Source organism: Castanea sativa, chromosome 12 (genome assembly GCF_040712315.1).
Source record: "Castanea sativa cultivar Marrone di Chiusa Pesio chromosome 12, ASM4071231v1".
Taxonomy (NCBI): domain Eukaryota; kingdom Viridiplantae; phylum Streptophyta; class Magnoliopsida; order Fagales; family Fagaceae; genus Castanea; species Castanea sativa.
The window spans coordinates 50,098,347-50,106,516 of NC_134024.1; positions in this window are offsets into that span (position 1 = coordinate 50,098,347).

The following is an 8,170-nucleotide window of genomic DNA, read 5'->3' on the forward strand; positions in this document are numbered from 1 at the left end:
GCTGCCTCAACCGATAAGGTGATTGTGAAGAGTGCTAGCGATAGTGAGGATTCTTCTGATAAGGAAATACCCAAGAAGTTGACTCTTCAAAAAACCTATGATAAGCTATGTACTGAATTCATAAAATATGAAAAGATTTCTCATCTTTGTAGAAAAAAGTTTAATGAGGTAAAAATTAAAAAGGCTGATCTATTAGTCAAGCTAGATGAGACTACAAGGTTAGTTGAGACTTTTGTTATGGAGAACACCTCATTAGAAGAGAAGGTCAAGAATCTTGAGGTTGAGCTTAGTCAAGCTAGAACTCAAATAGAGAGGATGTATAGTGCAAAGCTTGATGAGGTATTGAGTGCTCAAAAGCCCAGTTCTAATAAGACTGGCTTAGGATATGTTATTTCCTCTGACCCCTCCTTTTCCATGGCTTCTGGATCAAGGACTGTCATTGTGCCTCAATTTAAGAAAGGTAATAAAGGTATGAAATCCAAAAATGATTTGGCTAATTCTAAATCCTTTGTTAGACCTCATGTTTGTCACCATTGTAGTGTTTTTGGACACATTCATCCTAATTGCTTTAAGTTGTATCCTCAAAAGTAAGTGTTCAAACGGTCACAGGTTTCCTCTCAAGGACCTATACCTTTGTATGAAGAGTTATTAAAAGCCTTGCGTTTTTTAACTCAATTTTAGGAGAATATTAAGTCTTCTATGTCCTTTAGTAGACATACTAGGACACGTACATTTTCATCTTCACAGCCAAAAGCTCGTGCTGTGTAGGTGAGAAAGAAATCTAAGACTTAATTGTCTTTTCTGTTTGTCCTCTACTTTAATTTTTTCTATCTAAAGTAGGACTCTCTTTGTTTGATTTCTTATCTGCTTTCGGAATCATGCTTTCATGCATTTGCATTTTTCTTTCATACTTTCGCATTTTTCTTTCATGCTTTCATGTTGTTTATCTGTTTTTGTTTGGTTGTTTAGTTTTTATTTTGTTTTGTTTTCAAAATAAAAAAAATGGAAAAATTAGAAAAATACAAAAATAGTTTGTGTTTTTGTACATTGGTACTTGTGTATTTTGAATGGCCAATGAAACAAAGTCTTCTAAACTTTGTATCTCTTGTAATTTAGATGAGCATCTCTATGCACAATTAAGTAAGTGAGTTTTGTGGCTCGTGTTTGTGATGAGTAAGATTAAGTTATCTCTTGTACTTAACACTCATATCACTTTTTTTTACGGGAATGACTAGAAAATCTTAAGAGAAAGGCATAAATAATCATCTCACCACTATTACCCACCAATCATGAAATGACATTTGTATGCTCCGACATAGCAAAAGTGCAATGTCAAAAACTTAACATAATTCGGTATTTTTTTTTCTCTCTTGTATGCCTATGCATGATATGCTTAATAAAAGAAAAGAAAAAATATGCAAAGAAAAATAAAAGCAGAAGAAACAAAATGTTTTAAAATATGTTTACAAGCGTGTATTCTAGGAGATGTGGAATTTATAGAATGTACCTCGAAGGTGATAGTTTCCATCAAGTAGTTATGATTGTGTCTGAGTTAAATTGATTTACTCATATCTCAAATTGTCATAACATAGAGACACTTATGCAATCTTGCGATGTTTTCACACACAACACGCAATATTTTTTGCTACTTGTGATACATGTGCAGGTACAATATGATTTGGCCATCACAAGGTTTACATGTGTTAATGTATGCTCACTAAACTGTCTTAACTTGTTTTTTAAATATAAAATTGGTTAGACTTGTTGTGTGTGTGTTTTGGATCTAAATGCATGACATTTTTCTTGTTTGAGAGGTGTTTTTGAGAGATTAAAATGTTGATTGGATCTTTGGTTGAGTTGCATGTTTGATTGCATTCATGTCTATGTTTTTCTCATCTTTGAAAAAATGTTTTTAAACAATCTCAACAGTTCCTTGACACCTCTTGACAGCTTAGCTATCTATCGAGCTCTTCAGCTTCTTGTTATCGCAATCTCGATAGCTTCTCAATTCATTGAAAAAGTTTCTGTCTTCTCGATAAATGCTCGACACCTTCTCAATCCATCGAGGTTGGCTCGATAGCATCTCGATAGCTCTCGATCCATCAAGATCTTCTTGCATGCTTTGTTTTTCACATGTTTTGCATCTTTCTTTTATCTTGTTATCCATAGCATCTTATTTCATTACATTTATACATTTTTATGGATTCTTTGTGCCCCATGATCATCTTTGATCATCTTTTAGTTTCTCGGGTGAAGCTTTATAGCTTCCTATACCCTTTGTCAATCATGAAAAAAAGGGAGAGAAATTGTGGTTTCTTTTTTAAGATTCTACAAGTTAGGGAGAGAAATACATACTCTTGTAAGGGAGAGTTGTGTTTTATCTTGTTAGGTGGAGTGTTTACCTCCTTGTTGTTGTAGGAGCTTCTTTTAGCTTTTTCTTCTTGTACACCGGTCTTATGACCATGTTTACATACATTGTGTTTATCTTTGATATATACTTATGATGATGTATGTCTTCTTCACCTACCTCTACATGTATTGTTTCTTTTCTATCTTTATACACATGTTTTTTATTCTTGTATGCAATCTTTTATTTTTGTTTCACATTAAGATGCCTTGATGAGTTTTGTTTAAAGTGTTTTAGAAATATAGGTTGTCAAAGTCTTCTTTGCCATAAACTCTCTTCTTGCAAAATTTTTCAAGAGTTTGTGTTAGGATAGATTTTATTGTATTCAACAATTGATTATGAGTTGAGTGATTTATGACTTCTCTCATATGTTCGTTTGTTTGTTGTGGTTTTGTCACGGATTGCCAAAAGGGGAGATTGTTAGGACATATGTGATTGATGTTAGAAACATATGTCAACATTTTATGTAATTGACTAATCCTTTTACAAAACACACTTTACTTGTAATTGGGTAGATCTAGGATGAGTTTAGTACTTCAAGAAACATGTTGTTTAAGTCTAGTATTAAAGCCATGAAGATTAGACCAAGAAACAAGTGAAGAGAAGCTATTCATTAAAGCTGGACAGATAGCTGGACAGCTGCTGACAGATAGCTATCTTGAGGTTTAATGAGTCTCGATAGCTGTTGACAAATAGCTATCTATCGAGTATTACGAAATCAGAATTTTCAAATCTAATTTTCGACCCATGCTGACACGTATGTATAGGGTTTCTTTTCTCACAACCCTAGACATATATAAAATTTATTTTAAAGGCCGTCACATATAAGAATACAAGGAGAATACATAAAAAAATGTGACCGATGCCTTATTCTCTCAAGAAAGAAGCTACTGTGTCTTTGCACCTTAGGGTTTTGTAACCAAGTCCTTAATCTTCATTGTTGTTGAAATGAAGAACTTTGCAGCCAACATTCTTCTTCCTCAAGTTAGTAAGTGAGTCACATACTAGGATTCGTGCAAAGGAATTAGTCACATACTGGGATCCGTGCATAAAAGGGTGGCTCTCATATATTGAAGAGTTTAGAGGTTCTAAAGCAGTAGAAGGTTTCTGCTGTAAGTTCATCTACGGGGATTGTAGAGTCTAGGGACAAAGGTTTTATACTAGATCTGAAAATTCTCTTTACTATAGTGAATTGCTTTTCGGGAAAGTTTCCCCCCAGGTTTTTTCTGTGAAATTAGTTTATTTCATTGGTTTTCTTGGGTCATCATATCTTGTCTTATTTACTTTTCCACTGCATATGATTTTGACATGATATTGATGTTTGTTTGTTTTAACAAGTTTTATTCATAATAAATCTAATTAACAACTTGGGTTTAAAACTTGTTAATTTTATCAACTAGGGTCTAAATTTCCCAACATAGACCATAAAATGGTCTCAGCCAAGAAAACTTAGTTTAAAGGTGTTTTAACTAAATTGACTATTTTCTAATTGACTATGTGTGTTTTCAAAAAAGAGCCTAGAAGACCTTTTATAGTTTCAAGTGAGGGATGAGAGCTTTCCCTAGGAGATGTGGGATTGCCTCTGCACGGGTTTCCATCAAAAAGTTTTCTTAAATAACTCTGCCAACCCTTACCTACTCAAGTAGGCTCGAAGGCTGTGTGCCCAGGGTTGAAGGCTTCGTATGCATGTTGCGTTCCTACGTAGGCACAACTAGGGTTTTTGCAAGGTTTCTAAAAAACCAAAACGTCCCTTAACCTAAAGAGTCCTTAGCTAAGCCCTTGACCCATCATAGGCCCTTTAGTGATATTGTCATTAGGGAACAAGGGCTCGAATAGTAAGAAATACAAAATGAGGTATCTATAACTTCTCATTATTTAAAAATAACTTCATCGAATTTGTTGAAAGTCACCATGGCCATTCGCCAAGTTCTAAAACCAATATTCCCATTGCTATAGGAACATCCATAGGCTCCCCATTCATGCTTCTAGAGACATTAGGAAAATCTTTAACTTGCCATTCTTTAACAAACCATCCACCATTCTCTTCCATTGTACCTTTGCCACTTGCCTTCCACCGTAGTCATTCAAAGACTTTATGATCTCATTTGGATCTTTGTCATGCTTCAAAAACTTCTCCTTATATAACTTCATCGCCACCAACGCCACCCTATTGTACTTTATTTCACCTATAACCTTTTTCATCCACGCATAAATTCACAAATTTCTTTCTCTACACACATAAAATCTAGGAAAAAGAAACCCTCCAAACCCTAAAATGAGAGAGAGAGAGAGAGAGAGAGAGAGAGTACCAACTTTTAGAAATCAACACTGCACAGTAGAGAGAAAGGGTCATTGGTCTGGGGAGAGTGAAAGGCCGTTGATCTTTGGGTTTGGGTTGAAGACTTGAGCGAGCGTCTGTGGGTTTCAATGTCTTTTTCTTCCAAGATTGCAATGTTTATTTGCAATTTGTTTTTTATAGGTTTTTTGCTATGGTGAGAGAGAAAATGAATCGTGTCTTTTGCAAGTGGTTGTTTTGACATAGTCCCCACCATCTGAGTTATAATTTGCTTTTTACAAACCAAAAACCAAGGGAATTTCAGGTGTCCAATAGAAATTGGAATGTGTTAAGGGAAGAAAAAAAAGAAGGGAATTATGATTTATGAGTTATGAGAACTAAGATATGAATTATGAGAGATGGATAAGATAAGAACCAAATAGCTCCTAAATCTTGACTAATTTCCCTTATTCTCTCATTTCTCCCATGTCACCTGGTTCCTATAGTAATTAATAAATGTCTTTATTGACTCAAGCTCCCCGTCTGGCATTGCATTTAGAGGGGAAAAGAGCTTTAAGAGGGCTTAAAAGTCGCTTTAGTAAAATTTATCATTTGTTTGGCAATTTTGTTAAAGATCATTGTCTCTCTCCCTAAAATTGGGAATTTGAAGCTTTTGAATTAAAAATTTGTTTAGCATTATTCCGACTTTTAATATAAATAATTAAAGGAAAATTGCACTTTACCACCCTAAACTAGACTCTTAGTTACACTTTACTCCTTACACTTTCAAAATGCACAGTTAGCATCCTAAACTATAATTCATGTTACACTTTGCACTTTGCCGTCAATTCTGTAATTATCTTGGACAACACCACATGAAATGACCCAAATGCACTTCTTCTCAATCCCTTAAAAACAAAGGAAAAATTGCAATTTTTCACCCTAAACTATACTCCATCGATTACACTTTGCATCCTAAATTTTAGTTTTCTATCCAAGATAACAGTAGAATTGACAATTGGGTGTAAAGTGTAATTTGGATATAGTTTAGGGTGAATTAAGAAAAATTCCCTTTCTTATATTTCAAATGGCACATATTGTCTATCATTTTCTACAAGAGAAAGAACCTAATATAATAACAACAACAACAATAAGGTCATCAATTGAATTGATTGGATTTATTTTATAAAAATAAACACACACAAAAGGTACAAGTAATAAGGTTGGAACACATTGTTAAGTATGAAGAACAAAGCACGTTTGTTCTGTTTTCTCTGTGATAGGGGATAAAACCAACATGACAGTACCACCACGTATGGTTGAAATTATTACGATAGGGTCACGGGTTATATGACCAAGGAGGACGGATGCGTAGTGGACGGACGAGTAGAATTCATGTGTATAATTTCTCCCGTCGTTCTCCGGGCTACCTCAAATCACGCTATATGATTGGGGCTGACGTGGCCTTGATTGTAATTCACGCCAACATATATATGAAGAATTCTTGCACTACACGTTAGCCTTGATTGAAGGAATTTTATAAGGAAAAGAATTCTTGGAGGTATAAAAAGGAAAGAACTTGGTAATCAAGGTATGGAAGTCAACTCCACGCCCCTATAAATACATCAAAACCCCCATAACTCGAGGTACGCACAATTATCTCAACTCTGGCACTCTAGGGTTGTTTTGAAAGACTCTAACTTGATCGTCGGAGGGTTTTTGGCCGGCACCACACCAGTGCTTTCTGTTCGGTCTTCTATTTTCTTTTCGCAGGTGTTGCTTTGATCCGGAGAGTTTCTCGCAGCTTACTGGTGATTTATTCGGCATCATCACTCTGGTCTTTTTTTCACGCTTAAAAAAGCTTTTTATCAATTTGGTTATTAAACGTGTAACTACTTCAAAATATATTATCGTTGTGGTTTGTCAAACGTTCTATATGCAAAGAGCTTTTCGATTCAAGCTTCTTTGTCTTAAAAGCTATACAGCTTAGAGCTCATCTTCCGAAAAGAAATCCACACTTAGTTATGGTGACCAAAAGTAGCTTTCCAACGGTGGTTCAACTTGTTATACCCTGCAAACTGAGTTGCACTAGAAATGGGTTCAAAAAGTTTTCATATTCCGCGTGGGCTTCTATACGCATGGCAATGAGTAAAGACATCAGTATTATGGGACCAAATACAGGACTTGGGCAACTTTTCTATCATACATATAACATGATACAAAGGACGATGAAGTATGAACACTACCTAGGGCCTATGTGAATTCTCTTCCCTAAAATGGAGGAGGCCCTGCTTGGTAGAGAACCTCAAAAAAGAGAAGAGACGGATAATCTGGAGCAATCCTTAAATGCATTACAAATTTTATACCCAAGGTTGTATGTGGGTGTTGTCCTTTTTGAAATAAAGTAGTTGGGTCACTGATGAGGGTGATCTGACTTATTGGCCTTTACCACACTAGTTTCATTACTCTTTCTTGAGCACGTCTTCCATAGAATATCACCTGGAGATCACCATCAGGCTTAGTCTCCTTCCAGGTTGGATAATGGAATTTGCTGAATACATTTTAATTTACGCTTCTATTTTGCTTAAACCCATTTCATTGAGGTTAAGGACAATCAGATGATCATTGAGGTTAAGGACATTTTGGGGAATTGATACCAACCAGTGTAGGAAAAATCTCCGTTCATTTACAAAACAGTTAGTAGTACTGAGAATGAAAACTCCTGTTTAGAAATGAAATGTTCACGAAAATTCTTCCCATTGGACTATTTGCATCTATGTGCACCAGCCAATCTCATACATGAGTACTAACTGATGACTTATGGGATACCAACAAGTTACACACATACAACGACTAGATAAGAGTGTGGAATGTCACAAGGAAGCACACGGATTAGAGTAGTACATATGGGCCTAAATGCCTGTTTGTTTCAATGTTTTCAACCCAAAAAGCGCGTTTTGAAAAAGCAAACCCAAAAAGCCGGTTTTGGAAATGCAACTTTTGGAAAAAGTTGCGTTTTGGGTTTGTGAAGAGAACGCGCAGTGCGTTAAAGGAGCTTTGAGGTGCATTTTGGAAAAAGTCTGTGTGCGTTTTCATATATCCGTTGAACAATCTTGAGCAATTACCAAATTACCCTTCAATAAATCAAAAGAGATCAAGCAGCAGTGGAGAGAAGACAAGCAGTAAAGTGATAGGGAATCACGTAGTAGAATCACGTAGCAACTATCCACCCAGTCAAGTGCAAAAACATAGTAGAATCACGCAGCAAAGAAAGAGCAATACAATCACACAATAGAATCACACAGGAAGAAGAAGAAAAAAAAAACTCTGCGGAATAAAACTGGAATGTTCTAGAGGAAGATCAAGCACAGTAGAATCACGTAGCAAAGATCAAGCACAGTAGAACTTGCAAACGAAGTGGTAAGAGAAAAGAGAAAGGAAAAAAAAAGAGAAAGAAAAGGGAAGAGTGGGGTGTTACAGACGAAGTG